At 45.6% G+C, this 19,500-nt stretch overlaps 1 protein-coding gene across 5 annotated transcripts in view; it reads left to right on the forward strand.

Moving 5' to 3' along the window:
* The window catches only part of MGAT5 (alpha-1,6-mannosylglycoprotein 6-beta-N-acetylglucosaminyltransferase), a 581,503-nt gene that overhangs the window by 108,671 nt on the left and 453,332 nt on the right, over window positions 1-19,500 (forward strand). For 4 of the 5 annotated variants that reach the window (XM_079924992.1, XM_079924993.1, XM_079924998.1 and 1 more), the window contains 2 exons: window positions 5,108-5,191; window positions 17,519-17,645. The gene's annotated coding sequence lies outside the window, so the exon portion shown is untranslated. The remainder of the gene's footprint in view (window positions 1-5,107; window positions 5,192-17,518; window positions 17,646-19,500) is intronic. The other variant, XM_079924994.1, reaches the window with a different exon arrangement.

Raw genomic sequence — 19,500 nt, forward strand, 5'->3', positions numbered from 1 at the left:
CCACTAGTCCTGTGGGTTCCAACTTGTCCTTTGCTCTCTTCTACTTTACCGTCACATACATATGTATAGAATGCATTTCAGAAATTTGATCTTAACAATAAATAGTGGGAACTGTCTCTCTCTCTAAATACATAATATAATATAATACAATATAATATATTATTAAACAACAACATATATATATATGATATATTGCAGGGATTTGATGTTACCAATAATAAGAACTCTGTGTAAATATATAAATAAAAACATATATTGTATATAATATACATAAATACTTTGTTGCAGGGATTTGGCATAGATATTAATTCTTAGTGAATCTGCTTCTCTGATTGAATCCTGACACATATGTTACCAAAGCAAACTTGGGTCTGCTTGCCCTGTTGAAGTAAAGCCAATCTACTGACACCAGGTTCTGGTAAAGTAAAGTGTAGCATTTATTGCAAGGCCAAGCAAGGAGCATGGGCAGCTAATGCTCAAAAGGCCTGAACTCCCCCTTTTATGGAAAGATTTTTTAAAGACAGGTTGAGGGAGAGGGTTATGGGGTGTGTGATCAGCTCGTAGACATTCTTCTGATAGGCTGGTGGTGAGATAATTGGGAGTCAACATCATCAACTTTCTGGTTCCAACCAGTCTATGGTCTATGTTCTATTGTCAGCATGTTGTTTACTTCCTCCATCTGGTGGGGTTTCAGTATCTGCAGAACAGCTCAAGGATATGGCTCAGAATATTATTTATAGCCCTTGAGGAGGAATTAAGCCCCTTGACTTTGTTTAATGGCTAAACTATTATTATTTTGTCTTGCTTACCTGTTGTCCTTTGTTTCTATATTTTCTCACTTCTCTGACTAAATTTGTTCTTTGGAAATCAGGGACAGCCTAGGAGGCTAAAGATTTTCTAGAAGCAAGAGGCCAGCAGAGGACATGGTGGGAGGTCTGTCCTGGCAAAGTCCCATAGGGTCCTGCTCAGTTACAGAAACATAGGTCTAGCTCAAAGGATTAGAGACTCGTGACTGCCAGATACACACCCTGTAAGAGTCTGAAGAGCTCCCATCCTGGGCAACAGCCATCCATCATAAAACTCCAGCCCTGTGTCTGAAGAAGTCTTTGCACCTTCATGGCTTCTTCTGTTCCTTCCAGGCTCATCCTTTTCCCTGTTGCACCATCTCAGGGAGAGTTTTATGACAGGGATGATCCCAGAGCAAGAAATACTGGGAGAAATGGCTGCCAAGACCCTTGAACTGTGTCCCAGGCCTGGAATAATCACATCAGCTGTGGTCCTCAAGGACCCAAGGTTCCTCCCTTATGTCTCTGCATCTTGGGAGGGTGTGATTTCCTGCTCATTCCCAGTGAACTGTGAACCTTCTCCAGCCTTTCACCAAGAAGCACATATTCCCATCATGTGAAACTGCACATATTTCTGCTCTCTTCCAAGAAAGGTCTGCAACCTCCCTATCAAAAACCATCAGGCCTGCCATCCATTGTCTTGAGAGCTTTCTCTCAGAATCCTGTGCCTTCCCCACACAAGCAGTGGACCTGATTTTCCAGGAGGGCTGATAACATTGTCCTCCACCTTTAATCATCCTGATAACTTCAGAAGTTCCTATCCCAAAGCTGCTTGTTCTAGCAGGGCTCAGGAACAGAGATGCAGCTAGAAGGCTTCCACTTGAGGGAGCGAAGCAGGAAAAAGGATTTATCCCCAACCCCCGACCCTGGGTGTTCACAGGAATGAATGATAGCAGCCCTCTCTCCGTCCAGGACATTTCTGCTGCTCTGAATTTCTCAAAACTTTTCCTTTCTCTGGGAAAATGCCACCCTGAGCATGACCTGAGGGCCCCAGGGCTCAGTGATCCACACTGAAGACAGCACTCAACCACAAAGGGTCCTTGAAACACTGGTGGAAGTGAGGGGTGAAGTCAGGAGTCAAGGTGAGACCAAAGTCAGGAGCCCTATTTGGAGACTGAATCCTTGATACTGACTTGCTTAATATACGAGTGCCATTAAAAATACCCTTACCTCCCGTAGACAAAGAAGTGTATATTAGGGTGTTCATCTCAGTATTCTTCAGAATACTGAAAATGCCAAACAATGGGGATATTCAATAATAGAATCTTGAGTAGCTAGGAAAAATCATGTGTTCACTTTTTTTTTTAGTATAAAAGGAGAAGTGGCCACAAAATGCTATATCTTTTTTTAAGAGCAAGTGGAAGAATGATATAAACCCATTTGTTTATTTTCTTTAAACTTTAAATTACTGACTATGCCTGGAAAAAAAAGAAGTCTCAAGCTGCTGGCAGTGATTTCTTCTAAGGAGTGGATTTGGAGAAGAGAACATTTCTCTTTCCTACTAAATATAATTCTGAATCCTTGGGTTTACTTACAATAATTATTTTTTTGTAATTAAAAAATGCGGATTAAAAATTGTTTTTGAAGATTGATGAATGACAGAAATGTTTATAATACAAGGTTAATTTTTAAAAGTAGGACACATAATATGTAAAGGCTAAAACCCCATAAAATATGCCCCACACACACACATACACACACAAAAGAGGCAGAAAAAGACACTGAAAGGAAGAAAATAATTCAACACGCCAATGTAGGTAATTTCTGGGTATGAAGGTTGCATGTCCTTCAGGATACGTTTTGTGTTCTGAAAACTTTAAAATGTAAATTAATTTTTTAAATCAGAAAAAAATGGACATAATTATTTTTTATAGCCAGGCTTATCTTAATTTCCTGTGAAGTGTTAGGCCAGGGCAGCTGTGTAAGGGCTCACATTTCCTTATTTTTTTCCCAAACTGAAATTCTTTGCGGAGAATTCTTCTCACGGATGCTGCAGTAGCTTGTGTTCCTGTGGAGAAAATTAAGGAACAAAACTTGGAAGCGTCCTGCCCAGGAGACAGCTCTGCAGGCCACCTGGGCTTTGACCAGCACGACCACCCCTGGTGTCACCCACGGACACCTCCACCTTATGGATTAACACGTTATCAATTCGCCTTCTTCCTAGGAAAACGTTTTTGGTACCCAATTCTCTAATTCGTATCTGCTGTCAAACACCATTCCCAGGACTTCCCTGGAGATCCAGTAGTTAAGACTCCACGCTCCCAATGCAGGGGGCCCAGGTTCGATCCCTGGTCGGGGAACTAGATCCAACTGGCACGCGGCAACTAAAGAGCCCGCATGCTGCAACTAAGACCCAGTGCGGCCAAATAAATACATAAATATTTTAAAAATACACACACACATACACCATTCCCTTCATTTTACAAACAATAAAAATGAATTGGAGAGTATTTAACTCACTGCCCAAAGAACCAGTTCAATAGCAGGGCCAGAACCAGATGTGCAACTCAATCAGCCTCACATTTATTCAGGCACCTAGTGTGTGTCACGCATTGTCCACAGTGAGGATATAAAAACCTCATTGGCGTAATCCTTGTCCTTTGGGTCCTCATAACAGGCAGGTCGGAGAAAGAAAAGGGGGCCAGGGGAAAGCAAGGAATGGGTATAAAATGAATGGAAGTCACAAGCAGTGATGGTAATAAGCAAAGAAAAAACCCGTGGCCATCGCCATAGTGACAGGGAAAAAATGTAGGACAGCGACAGTGGAGAGAAGCAGGGTCTAAGCCTGTCTGTGTTCTATAAGACCAGTGGTGCCCCAGGTGTGGTCCCCTGATCAGCAGCATCAGCATCTCCTGAGACCTTATTAGACATTCACATTCACGGACCCCATCCCGGACCTCCTGGGAATCAGAAACCCTGGAGGCAGGGCCCAGCCATCTGCATTTTTCCCCCTTTTCACCCACCTCAGCCCAGCTCCCACCTCCACCACCGTGTGACTCTGACACCTGCTGAAGCCTGAGGACCCCTGATTGAAAGTTCAGTGAGGGGCAGATTCTAAATAACTCAGGAAGGCTAATGCACAGCAGGAAACCTGGCACAGATGAGTTACCTGTTGTCTCCTGGAAAGACCAGAAAAGATGTCCCTGACAGAGGTGCTCCCAAGATAAGCCCCCAAAATGCCCTCTTCCAGTTGCAGATGGAGATCTGGGACTGTTTATGACATGCTACTTCCAAAAGTAAGCTAAATGCCTATGCATGCAACTCTGAGGAACAGCGCTCTCGCCTATATTTCAGCCATGTCTGGGAGTGCTGAATGAGAGAAAAATCACACAACAGCCAAATGCCGTGAAGCTAGAGAATCATGTAAATTTTCACCTGCACAGGTGGTAGCATGTGATAAGGGCTTCGTCATAAATTTGAACACAATACAGCTGAGTACAGAGGCAACCATCCCTGCTGACTGCAGATAGTAAAGGAAGGCTTTACCCAACAGACGACGTTCAGTGTGGAGTTGAATCACCAGTAGAATTTTACCAGGTAGAGAAAAGAGCAGGAACAAAGGTTGGGGGGGTCATGAAGGCCTCCTGCGAGCGAGACAAGGATGGGACAGTGGATTACAACGAGCCCCAGGGCCAGGCTGAAGAAGATGAACGTTCTTCTGTGGAAAGTGGAGACCCTTAGGGACAGAGGGATGGTGTGAGGAAACAGACACATAGAAAGACTATTTGGTATGTGTGGGAATAACCGACTGGAGAGGGGGTCAGTTAAGTGAGATTCTGGGTGATTTTTATTTTTAGTTATTTGTCCTTTTTCCTACCATGAATGTATTTTACTCACTACTTCCTTTGGAATTAAGAAGTATGGCCGTGAAGAGAAAGAGCAACCCAGGACGGGAAAGCCCTGGAGACCCAGACTTAAAGACAAGAGCAGTGATCAAGCCCATGTGTAGAAGGGTTAGCACTGGCAAAGAGGAGGGGCCATGTGTCCTTTGAGGTCAGAAAGAAGGGGATAAAAGTGCATGAAATACCAATTTTTGAAGCAGAACAAAGTTGAGATCATTGGTAGCAGAGGCCTCTATTTCCTTAGTCATGAGACAGCAACACCATCACCCGAGAACACAGGGTTTGGGCTGGGGGTGGGAGCTTGAGGAGAGGTGCAAAGGTTTGGAACAAAAAGAGCTAACACCTCTACAAGTGTGTGTTTTGTGTCAGTCACTGTCCTCAGCATTTTATATATATTGACTCATTTAATCCTCCCCACAGCTCCAGGAGGGAGACACTATCATCATCATACCCATTTTACAGAAGAGAAAACTGAAGCTCAGACAGGTTACAGTCATGTAGGAGGTAAGTGACAAAGTGAGGATTTTTTTTTTCTTTTTTTTTGCGGTACGCAGGCCTCTCACTGTTGTGGCCTCTCCCGTTGCGGAGCACAGGCTCTGGACGCGCAGGCTCAGCGGCCATGGTCCACAGGCCCAGCCGCTCCGCGGCATGTGGGATCCTCCCAGACCGGGGCATGAACCCGTGTCCCCCACATCGGCAGGCAGACCTTCAGCCACTGCGCCACCAGGGAAGCCCCAAAGTGAGGATTTGAACCCAGGGGATTACCAACCAATGTCAGGATTTAGAGAAGGAATACCCCGGGAATGACTGAAGGATCAGAAAGTCGTTTTGAAATCTCAGCTGAGTTGAAAAACCATGCCTTTTTCATGGAGCCAATTGGAAAGTCCTGCTTTTGCCCACTGCCGCGGAGAGCACCTTAGAAGAGCTATCGTAGGTTCTCTGAAGGAAAGACTTGTAGGGCTGCCCTCAAAACGTTGCCATGAGTTGCATTCGCAGGAGGTGACGTGGCTCTCAGGTTGCGTGAGAAAGCCTCCGTTGGAGCTTTCCCATGGAGAATGCCAACTGCTGGCCAGCAGACACCCTGCTGAGCCCAGGCCACCCGCGTCCTGGTGACTCAGGGAAGCGACAGCGGGAAGAGGGCCCCTTCCCAGCCACTGCGACTTTGCCTAATCCGACTGTGGAATTGTAAGTTCTTCAAGTATTTGGGGGAAGAGCAATTGCCAACTAAGGATCTAAAAATAGTTAAAGCAAACACAAAGACAGAATGTGAAAATCAGATTATCTGGGCAGCCAAGCCAAACTTAGAAAAACTACAAGATGGGAGGAGAGCGAGAAAACAGAACTGCAACCTCCCTCCCCAGCAACAGTTACACCCCTCGTTGTCCTCGTTGTTGTCGGTTACCTTAGCAGTGCTCTCTCCCTCCGCTGTTGCTTCCCGGTAGAAACCATCCCAGGTCACCTACACTGCACATCAAAGCATTCAAATCAGATAAGCAAACCGCCTTCTGTACTACTGTGCTCACATCAAAGAAAATCGAAACCCTGGGGCAGCAAGAGGGTCCCCACGCCCTTCTCTACCATCAGTGGGATGGACCTGCCTTATGCACAGGGGAGGTAAATTGCAAAACCTTGTGTTTCCAAAAAATGCCCAGCTCCCACACAACATTTTGAGACACTTACAGGAGACCCAGCTAAGATTTGGGTCGGTTCAGATACATCTGGCTGTCACATCAGACAATCCGCCTAAACAGTGACCTCATCCATCAGGGTGTACATGTTTTTGTAATGTAACAAGACAATTGGGGCAAGCTAGTTCCAGGGTCAGTCTAGCTGTTCTATGTTGTCAGTGCATCAGTCAGTGCCACCGGGGGAGCCGTCCTCAGTGTCTGCCTTCCTAGCTATGTAGAGAGAGGCTTGTTTTGTGCTCAGGCTGTCGTCTTAATGCCCTGCCCATTAAGACAGTAATGTGTTTTCCAGCTATTAGTCTTTCTTGCCTTTTCTATCTTCTGGAGACCACCTGCATTCCTTGGCTCGTGACCTCTTCCTGTACCTTCAGAGCACATCACTGCAACCTCCACCATCACATCCCTCACCCTCTTCTCTGACCCTCTTGCCTACCTCTTTAGAAAGACCCTTCTGGTTACATTGGGCCCACCCGGACCATCCAGGACAATCTCCCCATCTCAAGATCCTTAACTTACTTACAACAAAGTCCCTATTGCCATGTAAGGTAACATAGTCATAGGTTCTAAGGATGGGGTTGCGGTCACATCCTTAAGGGACCATTATTCAGCCTAGCACAGGACCTCACAAGAGTATCGCTTTGGTGATATCCTCTATGCTCTCACTCCCTCTAAGGAAACAAGCCATTCTTCCTAAAGATTTAGTCAGATAATTCTAGAAATTTCCATATGTGTTCCTCAGAGAGCCCTTTTGGCTACCCCAGGCAGTTTGGCTACCCCGTGACGGGTGTGATGAGGTTAATTGTGACCCTTTAATTTGGGCCACCAGGGTGATGCTTCTTGATGGTGTGTTAGTTAAGGGTTTTTCAAAAGAAATAGAAGCAAAAGGAGATTACATTTAGGTATAGATATAGGTATAGACAAAGAGATTTATTATCAGGAGCTGGCTTACACATTTAATTACGGGGTCTGAAAAGTCCAAAATCTGCAGAGCTCGTGTCCCAGTTTGTGTCCAAAAGCCAGAACTACTATAGAACCTGGAAGGGCTGATGTCCCAGTTTGAAAGGCATCAGGAAGCAGAATTTCTCTCTCGCTCGGGGAGGGTCAGCCTTTTTGTTTGATTCAGGCCTTCAGCAGATTGGCTGAGGCCCACCCACATTAGGAAGAGCAATCTGCTTTTTTTCAGTCTCCCGATGTAAATGTTAATCTCCTCCAAAACAACCCCTGAAAGAAACACCCAGAATAATGTTTGATGAAATGTCTGGACCCCCTGTGGCCTAGACATGTTGACACCTAAAACTAACCATCCCCCAGTGCCAGTGGCAGAAGTGGCAGCTGTGCTGCTCATGCCTGCTGGGGTGGGTGTCCCCCAGCGCTGACACAGATGCTGGTGCCACTACAGTCTGCAGCAGGGGTGCCCAGAGACTACCAGCACCCGGCACCGTGACCCACATCACACAGCCAGCACACCACCTAGAACTAATGGGGCTGCTGCAGGGCAGCTTGAGGCCTCCACAAAGAAGGCAGGAACGTAAGTCGTGAGGCTGGCACCAAACCCTTTATCGTGGCTGCCTCTTCTGGTGGAAGAGAGTGTACCGCACCTCCCCTTCATCCTCTTACTCACCCTTTGAACCAAACTATGACCTCTAACCTTCTCTTCCCTTCCACTGAGCTCCTTCCCCACAAACTCCTTTATTTTTCAGATAAATATCACCACCCCCCAGGGCTTCTCACACCAGCTACCCCGCCATCCGCTCTCTACATGATCAGGCAAGGCTGAACCCTAAGATAAACACAATTCAAAATTTCAACCAGACTGAGAAACCTGCTGAAGCTCTCAAAGGCTTCAAGACAAAAGCAATGTGCTGCCAGCAGAGTAGAGTATCTGGGAGAGGAGACGAGTGGAAAGTTGGAGGGCAGTGGGATAGAACCGGCGGCCCCAAGTCACACCAGATACGCCCTGGCCGCCTCTCGGCTCAATGGTTTCCCTGAGAACAATCCATTTTACCTACCCTGCCACCCAGAGAACCTGTCCACGGGCAGACTTTCTGATTTTGAGCTGCCCTGAAACATGAAGATCCTCCAGCCAGGACTCCCCTCCCTCCCCCTTGGTGGAGGGCAAACAGCTGAGTAAAAGAGTGGCTCTCCTCTGCCTGACTTATCAGCCCACCCAGATGATCCTGGCAGACACAGGCTTGCCAGGACCGTAGGAAAGAGCATACATATTTCATGGAAACCTAATCTAGTTAAGGGCTTGGAGGTTGGAAAAGGTAAAGAAGCCCAAGGGAGTGTCTCCCTCCTGGCTGGGCAGGTGGGACCAGCGCAGTGCAGCTGGTGCTCTGAAAGCTGAGAGCTCAAAGGTCACAGGAGTGAAGCTGATCTTAGGCCTGGCCTGCAGAAGTAGGGGTGGGGCAGCAGAGCCAATGAGCAGGCTTCAGGTCTGGGAAGCACAAGCTGCTCAGGGGGCCTTGGCAGAAACCTTTCAGCCGGGTCAGGGAAAGGGCTAACTTTCAGCCCTGCCCCAAACAGGCCGCTGTACAGCTTGTTTCCCAAAGGTTGGCCACAAGCACCCTTGGCTCACAGCAGAACAAGGTAGCAGCTAAGAGCACAGGTTTAAAATCAGATGGTTCTGAGTCTCAAGTCCTGTTTGGCCCTTCTTAGGAAGATGTGAAGCCAGTCACTTTATCCCTCAGAGTTATGCTTCTTTGTCTATAAAGACCTGTCTCATATGGGATTTCATTACAGCATCACTAACAGCTCCACACTGTCATTAGAGACCCAGATTTCTCTTTCTACTGTGTCTCCCTGGTACAAGGCTTCCATTCTCAGGGTTACCTAATGGTCCAAGATGCCCTTGGAGCTTCCTAATTACAGTACAGACTGGAAGGAAGAGAAAAGTCAAAATGGCAAAAGAAAAGGGAAAAAAAAAAAGCCTCTTCTGGTTTAGTCAGCTCCTCTTAAGCAGCCTGTCCTGCCCACATGACATGCATTAACACTTCTCTTTCAAGGAGGAGAGCTTGTTCTCATGACCAAGCTGTAAGGTACAAGGCCACCAGGGAAATCTTCTTTTATGTGCCTTTATTAAACTAGGCTCATTGCTCATCACCCTAAATAAAATGGGGCTCCTGTCCCTAAGGAGGAAGGAAAATGAACATCGAGGGAGGTAATCAACAGTTGCCACAAAAGCCCCCATCCCCCTGAGCCCCCTTGGAGGTCAGTCCCATCACAGGCATCCTGCTCACTTTCTTCTCTGAGTAAGGACCAGGGTCAGGCATCCAGAGAGCAGGACTGGGACCAGGGCACAAAATTTAAGGAGGCCCTCTCTCCCAGGTTTGTGCAAGTGCCGAAGCTCCACTTGTGTGAACCTGGGATTGAGAGCATCCTTAAATTTCGCATCCTAGGCACCTTGCAGGCCTCATCCTAGTCCCAGCTCTACCTTCGCGTTTCCAGTTGCAAATGTCCAGCCCTTTTTTCTCCTCACTATGTTGTATGGGACAATGTCTTCCCATTAGATCTGGTTTTCTAAAATGGGCAAACCTTCTTTGTGAGCCTCAGAATTTCGATCAGTTGGGGCTTCAGAGACCTCAGACCTCTTCAGACCCTCTAGAACACACAGGTCTCACCATCACAGCCACGTCCCCATCACCCCTAGAGAGCAGGGAGACACATCAGGATGGTCAGGCTGGATGTGACCTCACCAGGAAGGGCAAAGCCACTCAGCCCCATGGCACAGCTTCCCCTTGCTTTGGATTTTAGAACTGCTGCAGAAGACTTGGAAGAAGCAAGGGCTGCAGCTGGCGCCATTCCCCCACCTCCACCTCTGCTTTGAGTTCTAAGAAAACACCAACCACGCTAACGCTGGCATTTTGCAAACCAGCTGGCCTGAAACAAGTTTGGATATTTGTGGGTTCCATACCCAATGGGTTAATTTCCAGTCCAATTATAATAACGGTAATAATTGCCACACTCAGGGAGCTGGCCATTACCACAATTTTTAACTTGCATCACTAAGGCAAATGGTTTTATGTACAGCTGGTTCCAAGAAGGCTGAGTTTTCTCCAGCTGGGAAGATTATGTACCGGAGTCACTGCCCATCCCTCTTTTCCCCGATGGTCTTCTTCCAATATGGCATCACCTGCAAATCCCAGGCTCATGAGACCATCAACCTGTCTCTTCCTTCTTGCCCTTCCTGCCCAGCTGGCTCTCCAAACCAGCAGAGATCTGATTTATCCTCTTCTCATCCATCAGTGGATACCCAGTGGCTCTTGAACCCTGAGCCCCACTCAGGCCCCTATCCTTACCCCATCATTCCCAAAAGAAATATTTATTCCTAGTTTTATTTTGACAACGCTCTTTCCGAACCCTGGCGTGGGCTTCCTGGCTCTGAGTATTTTTCTGACGTCATCATGGACTTGAACTCCTCACTCACAACCTTGGCAAGAGAGAGGAGGTGTTAGCAGAACACCAGGAGGATCACACCTACCAGGAAGCAGGAGGGAGGGAACAGGGCAAAGGAAACTCTCCCACAGCTCTCATCTCTTGTCCCATGGATGAGAAGGACGAGGTCTAGAGAGTGTCTTGTGAAAGGCTTGGAAGGATCCCAGGGCAGACGAAAACCTCTGTGGGACCATGACCCCTGCTCTGCGCCATCTCTTTCCGTGGTGCTTGCCTCTATCTCTTATCTGCCTTTCTTCACCGCAGAGATTGTGTATTTTGCCATTTTCACCCAGGACAGTTTCTAACACTGTTTGTACCTAGTATTTGTTAAATGAACGAATGTCATTGGGCACTCTATAGCCTGGATATGTTCAGACCTCACCAACCAGGGATTCAAATAAAGTCACATTAATATCAATCATGTGCCACTTATATGTGGAATCTAAAAAATGATACAAATGAACTTGTCTACAGAACAGAAACAGACTCACCTAGAAATCAAGCTTATGGTTACCAAAGGGAAAAGGGGGTGGGGGAGGGATAAATTAGGGGTTGGGATTAACAGATACACACTACTGTATATTAAATAGATAAATAACAAGGACCTACTGTATAGCACAGGGAGCTATATTCAATATCTTATAATAACCTATAATGGAAAAGAATCTGAAAAAGAATATAGATATAGATGTAGGTATAGATATAGATATAGATGACTGAATCACTTTTCTGTACACCAGAAACTAACACAACGTTGTAAACCAACTATACTTCAATTTCAAAACTCAATCATATATTTGATATATGATATCAAGGAGCCTATGGTCAAATTTTCCTCTGAACAGTTTCCTCATTGGGTTATTGCAAATGGTTAAATGAAAGGACAGAGCCAGCCCTAGGGTGAGAAAAGGAAGGCACCCAACTTGGGTACAAAATTTAAGGGGACACCCAAAATCTCAGTAGTCAGATAAGTAATATTTTAATGCAATTGTGTTAGTTTCCTAGGGCTGCCATAACAAAGTACTACAAACCGAGTGGCTCAAAACAACAGAAATTTATTGTGTCACAGTTCTGGGAGCTAGAAGTCAGAAATCAAGGCGTCAGCAGGGCCATGCTTCCCCCAAAGGCTCTAGAGACGAACCTTTCCTTGCCTCTTCCTAGCTTCTGCTGGTTGCCAGCAATCTTCGGCCTCCCTTGCTTGTAGCTACATCCTTCCAGTCTCTGCCTCCACATGGCTGTCTTCCCTTTGTGTCTCTGTGTATCACATAGACACGGTGACCTTCTCATAAGGACACCAGTCATTGGCCTTAGAGTCCACTCTAATCCAGTATGGCCTTATCGTAACTAATTACATCTGCACAGCCTCCATGTATTTCCAAATAAGGTCACATTCTGAGGCTCTGAATTTGAAGGGGACACTATTCAACCCAAGCAGTATTTTTTAGATCAAAATTCATGCAAAAAATCCAAGAAGAACGAAATTTCAAAATTCTAAATACAGGATGCGCCCCTGCACGCGCACAGAGCACTTCATTCACCTCTCCTAGGCCCAGCCCTTATGAGATCATCTCTGTAAAAAGCCTCCAGAACAAGGTCAGGGAGCTCGACATTGATTTCTTCTACCACTTTGCTCTGTACATGCTTCTCATGAGGAAATATCATCGGTTGCTGGGATTTGACCTCTCAGGTGTCAAGGTGCACAAGCATGGTTGAAAATATTTCTATTCCCTCTTGCACCCACTGTCCATACTGACATGACTCCATTCTTTTTTTTTTCTTTTCCATTATGGTTTATTAGAAGATAATATAGTTCCCTGTGCTATACAGTAGGACCTTGTTTATCTACTTTATGTATGGTAGTGTATATCTGCTTATCCCAAACTCCTAATTTATCCCTCTCCCTGCCCTTTCCCTTTGGTAACCATAAGTTTGTTTTCTGTCTGTGGGTCTATTCTATCTTGTAGATAAGTTCATTTGCGTCATTTTTTTAGATTCCACATATAAGTGATAGCATATATTTGTCTTTCTCCGTATGACTGACTTCACTTAGTATGATAATCTCTAGGTCCATCTATGTTGCTGCAAATGGCATTATTTCATTCTTTTTTATGGCCGGCCATCCTCAGTGCAAGAAAGGCATTCAGGAGAGAGGCAGAAACCATCCTTCATGCCAGATGGGATCTAATTATTACCAGTGATTGTCAGAGAGAATGAGCACCTCCGGAGGCAAGAAGAACTTCCCCAAGGCTCAGGCCTGCAAGGACTCCTAGGGAAGCAGACCCAAGTTTACATAGCAGCCTATCTCTATCATTCTGGTAGCTTGTACAGCACACTTGGAAAGGTTTCCAGAATTTCCATAGAAGCCTTCCCACCCCTTTACAGAAAACCACACAACCTCTGCTTGGACATTGGGTTCTCAGCAAGGGAACATGAGAAATAACACAGCCTGGGCTGCAGTGATTCAAAAAGTAGGTCATAAATATCCTTGAATTGAATTACTGGGGCTAATGTCTGGCAGCGGCCGCCAGAGCAAGCAGGTTCTATGTGGTTTATTTTTCTTTCTTTTCTGGAATTGCTGAGACGAAAGTGCTGAAATCTTCATTACTTTCACTCCAAAATAAAAGAAAAAGAAAAAGAAAAAAAAGAAATGGCAGAGAATTCCGTGTTTTTAATATCTATGGATTTTTTTCGTATTGATACATACAAAATTCCATGTGCTTTCTGTATGTAATTTCCGTGAAATCAAAGTGATGAGGTTGATATGCAATCATCTCTGTTTTCAAACTGAGAAAAGTCTCAGGCATCTGACTCACCCCATGTGCCCGAGTGTGGTGCCAGGGTTTGCACCTAGGATGTGGACATTCCTTCAAACACTGGAATCCTCCGCCTGGTTGACAGACTACATGCAAAGTAACAGTTCTGATAGATGCATGACCCTACAGATGGCTGTTCTTCTGCAGAGTTCAAAGACAGCAACAAAATTGCTCTACATCACAAGCATCTGAAATGGGCATACCGTCACCCACGTGATTCCACTTCTAGGGATTTGCAATCAATAATATACCCAAAACTTTATCTACAAGGCTGCGTATCGCAGTGTTATGAATTATAGTAGAAAATGGGGAAGAAAATGCCCCAAGTGAGGGGGGTGGTTAAATAAGTTATGATACACTTGAAGTGTCCCAGGCCTTCCAACCCTGAGTAGTCAGTCACCTGCTATTTAATCCTCATGACACTGGGATTCCTGACTGTTTCTAACCACTCCTGGGGAGTAACCATAGCAGTCGGTCGTGGCTCCCACACCTTGGTTCATGCCCTCTTGACTTCTAATATCTTCTGGCCTTACCCTCTCTCCGCTTTACCGCAAACATGGAAATAGCCCCCTTCTTTCATTTCTCAAGGCATCACTTGGATGTGTAACTGTGAGTCTTTACCAGGCAGATCATAAAGAGAGTTCAAGACCAAAAACATAAAAACTTAAATCTCAAAGTCAGACACCAATATTCCTAAACCCATCTTTGTTGCTTCAACGCAAGGAGCGCCTTCTTGACCTCTCACCTCTTTGCCCTGGTCCACCTCCCCCTGCGAGAGTCCACTCTTACTTATAGCCACATTCTGCTCACCGTCCTGGGTCCTAGGCCTGCAACGCAGACTCCGGACCCCCAAAGGAAGCCAGAAATCTGTAACCATCCGAACAACGCAAAGAGGCACTTTTCACTGCCCTTTATTTCCTCCTTGTCTCAAACTTCGGCTCCACTGAAGGAATTCGTTCTTGCCTTTGTATCATCAAAAGGCCCATTGAAATGTTTCTTTTATCTCAATTAAAAAAAAAAATTTCTCCCTCAAATGAATTTTGCTACCTCACCCCAGAGAAACCAAGACAAACTGCCAACAGCTTTTAAAACAGCAATTTTTTTTCCTTCCCACCACACATTTAATTGAATTCCTCAGAGCCATTAAAAGTCATGTGGTAGAAAAGTATTTAATGACATGGGAACAGTGTTCATGATATATGGTTAAGTGGAAAAAAAAAAAAAAAAGACCTATCCAAAAGTTCGTGCAGTAGAATCCAGATTACATGAAAGTGATGTTTATATTTGATTAGCAGAAGAGCGGAAGATTTGGAAACATATTGTGTTTTTCCATCTTGCTTTGCTACATCCATATGCCTCAGGGCAAGGCATGATAACAGATACCAAGGGAAAGAATGACTGTTAAGCTTTTGACATTCAAAATAGGATTTTACCCCTGAGATGGGCTTGAGGGCTGGGAACTAGTTAAAAAGGACCATCGTACATATCAGTGGCTTTGCATAAGGGATTAGAGGGAAGGGAAATGGAGACAGAGCGGGGTGGGGGTGGGGAGTGAGAAGCTGTTTCCCCTGAGCTCAGGGGACCGGACTGAGGGCAGACAGAATCTTACCCTGGTCTCTCCTTGGAGAGGGCAAGTCCATGGTACAAGACAAGTCCATGGTGCAGGACTAATAAGGCAGAGAGACACAGCTGAGCAGAGCAAGCATCCCTGTGGGGCATGAGTCAAGACGTAGACAGTTGACAGCATAGGTGGATCAAGCCAGTCAAGAGTAAATAAGAAGAAATGGCAGAAACTCAGGGTTATGCAGCAGCTACAGGAGCCGTGGAAGGACCTAGATTGCAGAGAGAGGCCCCTGGTCCCCGAACAAGTTGAGACAGAATAGGACGCATGTCAGCAGTCACATGGCAGGGGCAAATGCCAGTAGGACGTCCAGTGATGAGACTAGGCCAGGTGTGTCTCAGCACTAGCAGTCAGCTCACAGGAACGCAAGCACAGGGTCAGGGGTCCCTCTGGCCATGGGGACAGGGAGGCTTAAGCCCCGTGTTCCCAAATGTCACTTAGAGAAGAGCTTGGTGAGGCGGGCAGGGAAAGAATCTAAAAGACTCAATTGTCCCAAGGAGATGAAATTAAGCTTAAAGAGACGATACCAGTTACCGATTTGGACTAAGTTTAAACTCCAGTGAGCTCAATGGAGAATATTTTCTAGCAATTCCATGTGGTGATAGTGTGGGGTAGGGGGCAGAATGGGGCAGAGGATCAAACTAGTTATAGATATAGTAGTTCTGAGGCTTTAGTGTACATTAGAATCACCTGAACGGCTGGTTAGATTACACATCACTGGGCCCTCCCCCAGAGCTTCTGACTCCCATGAAGTCTGAGATGGGGCCTCAGAATTTGCATTTCTAAGAACTTCCCAAATAATGTCCATGTTACTAGTCCTGGAATGCCATCTTGAGAACCACTCTTCTAGAGAGTTAAGGAACACCATGGTCTGAGCACAGCTAAAGGGGGTGATGTTGAGGCTTCTCTCCGTCTGTCAGTCTGTCTGTCTGTCTGTCTATCTAGCCATCTATGACCGGAAGTACATATACCAAATGGCAGTTGTGATTATAACTAGGTTGTAAGATTATAGACGGTTTATATTTTTTACTTCACGCATTCTGAACTTTTCTAGTTACCTAAAACGAGCATGTATTTCTCTTGAAATTTAAAAAACATATATGTCAAAAGTGTTATTCAAAAGATAAAGAGACTTGCTGGTTGGGTCTGTCTAATATAATCCTAGAAAATGAGACTGACCAAGGGGCAGAGTACTCACTCTTCCTTCCAGGCCTGGGCTGGCCCTTCCCTTCCCAGAACCTTGTGCTATAGACACTTTACAGCAAAAAGCAATCTATTTATAAGACAAAGGAAGCAGCCACCAAATAGGTGTGATTCATTCGAGGCGTAAAGCAAATCCCCCAGGCCCTTAAATAGCCCCCTCACCCACCTGCTATGGTCCTGGAGATTGCTGAGGAGACTGTTCCCTAAAGGACTTTGGAAGATGTGCATCATCACCGTTACTTGGTAGGGATCAGCGTTCACTTTCCAACCAGGAAAGCTGTGATCTAATGCAACGCCTAGATTGACCTCAGGTCACTAGGAGTGTAAGAGGACAGGTGATAGATCAGTTTTGCTGGCAGGTTCAGTATCCAAAGTTCCAGGGCACACCACCCGGCCTGGAGGAAACAGTGGGCAGCTGTGGGCATCCAGGGGTCATCCAGAGAAGGAGCTAAAGGCCAACTTGCACAAATAACATTAAGACTGAGAAGCTCCCACCTCTGCCTGGCAACAGGGCTGCCTGCTGGGGATGCACTGGAGAGCCAAGCTGGAGCTGCCCTGCCTCGGGACAGCTAACATGCACAGAGGCTTGGCCGGGAAGCTGCTGCAAGGGCCAAATGGCCTGTACCGGTGGAGATAATACATTTCACACACGGTTAAGTTTTAAAAGCAGTTGGACTGTTTGTGGAAAATTGTCCTTTGAATGTCTCGGGACATCTTATTTTCCAAAGGCAAATTTTTTTGGACAAGAAGAGGTGCCAGAGGCCCGAATCTGGCTCATGATGAAAATGGCAGAATGTATGGCGGTTCTTTTTTAAAAGAAATCTCAGTTCTCATGGGACCCAGTTTGCTTCCTGCAAGCACTGCTGCCCCATCTTGTTTCCAGCCCACGGCCTTCTTTATAAAAATGGCTCAAATACAGACTTCTTAAACTCTGCTTCAGGGCTGTCCCAGCTTAGACACTAAGTAGGCTGACTTAGAGTTCTGAGCAGACCAAAAAGATCAATTTACTTAAGGCGTTAGACTCTGTCTTCTTTGGCCGTAACACCCTGCTGGTGTTATTCCCCTCTCTGCTCAGGGAACCAGTCCTTCACCAGCAACAGTAACAAGCTGTGGAGCGGTCTCTCGGATTCTGCCGCAGAGCTGACGATCCCCGGCCTCTGTACAGAAGGTGACAGGGACGCAGATGGCCAGCTAACCACACGGTATTTGTCCTTTCCTGTGTTATTCTCCCTGCTTGGCTGTGAGCTCCTTGAGGGCAGAAATGTCTGAATCCTCACTGTGACCGTGAATGCCTAGCACTGTGCCTGGTGTATGGTAGGTTCATTCACGTTTGTTGAATGAATGAAGGATTCAGTAACCAGATAACAATTAAAGTGGCACCCATATAGAACAAGCGTTTACTATGTATTCAGCACTACACTAAACAACTTACATTTTATCATCCCATTTAATCCTTCTAACAAATCATTTTACAGATAAGAAATGGGGAGGGGGAGACTAACGGAAAAGAAAGAGGAAAGAGGGCAAAAGGATGAGGGGAGGGAAGGGAGGGCGGCTGAGGGAAGAGGGGAAAAGGGGGAGGCAGATGGATGGAGAGTGGAAAGAAAAGGGGGCGGGATAGGATCACGAGGGGAAGGGGGGTGGGGAGGGGACTCGAGAAGAGGTGAGGTGGAGAAAGAGTGAAGGAGGGAGAGATTTAGAGAGAGAGCAACTGGCACCTGCAAGTAGCTTTGCCCCAAGGGAAGCCCAGGTACAGCAGAAGGTACCAAGGGGATTTGCGTTGAGCCAGCAGCGCACACCATCCTGAGGACTTGACCACAGATGCCTGACGGGATGCCAGAACAGCAGGCGCACCAAGATCTGACAAGAGGGACCTGCCAGATGCCAGGCCCTGGCAGGAAGACTCTCCCCGCAGACCAGATTTGAGAACCAAGTGGGCAGGCTCAGTTAAAGTCTGCCAGCAAGTAGTGAAGCCGGACATGCTGGATTAGAAACCAGAGACTGTAGAGACTGCACTCTAATCCAAGGTTACAAAAGAGATTTAAGCCCAGAGCACAAGGCAGGAATCCAGATACAGAACAGAAGCACAAGGAGAGGCCAGGCAAGATGCCTCAGGTCAGATAGGAAAGTGTTTGCATATTTGTTTGTTTTTAAAGTAAAATTACTTCATTGTTTTAGGAAATAAATATGTGGTCATTATAACATAAAATTAAGCAATACGAAAAGAAACAGAGGTCAAAGAATAAAACATTAAATTTTATTAGCGAGGAATAAGCTTTATTCCCATTAGATGGATGCCATTTCAGACAACTCTAAGCACATATACAGACAGAAACATAGATAAATAGGTGCATGGACACTTGAACACACAGGTAGATATTTACTAAATGTTACTTTTAAAGTATGAAAGTTAATTTTACTTGACTTTACTTAGATTTTCTTACATTTTACTTAAATTTGCACCCTGAATTCATACTTCATCATGTTTTGAAAAACTTCAAGGCAAAAATAGTGTTTCAAATCATCCCAGACCGTGATATTGCCTTAGGACACAGAGTAGAAATAAACACAGTTCCTCTCTGGAGGACCCACTCATCTCAGAATCCTGAGAATTCCTACAGATCAAGTTCCAGGACAATGAGCAGCTAAGACTCTAATGTCACAAGACACACAAGAATACAAGTCACCAGGTCTGAGAATAAGCCAAAACAAGAGAGAGGGCTGAAGCAACATTAAATAATTCAGACATTAGAATTATCAGACACATAATTTAAAATCGCATTTAACATGCTTAAAGAAACAGAAGGGACACTTGAAAAATGATCAAGGAACTAGAAATATAAAATGTACCGAAACAGATTTCAAGAAGAAGCAAACAGAACTTCTAGAAACGTAGGACTTCCCTGGTGGTCCAGTGGTTAAGACTCCACGCTTCCCACTGCAAGGTTCGATCCCTGCTTGGGGAACTAAGATCCGCATGCCGTGGGGTGCAGCCAAAAAATAAAATAAATAAATAAAATATTGTGATCATTAAAAAAAATAACTTCTAGAAATGAA

Source organism: Stenella coeruleoalba (assembly GCF_951394435.1).
Source record: "Stenella coeruleoalba genome assembly, chromosome: 6".
NCBI lineage: Eukaryota > Metazoa > Chordata > Mammalia > Artiodactyla > Delphinidae > Stenella > Stenella coeruleoalba.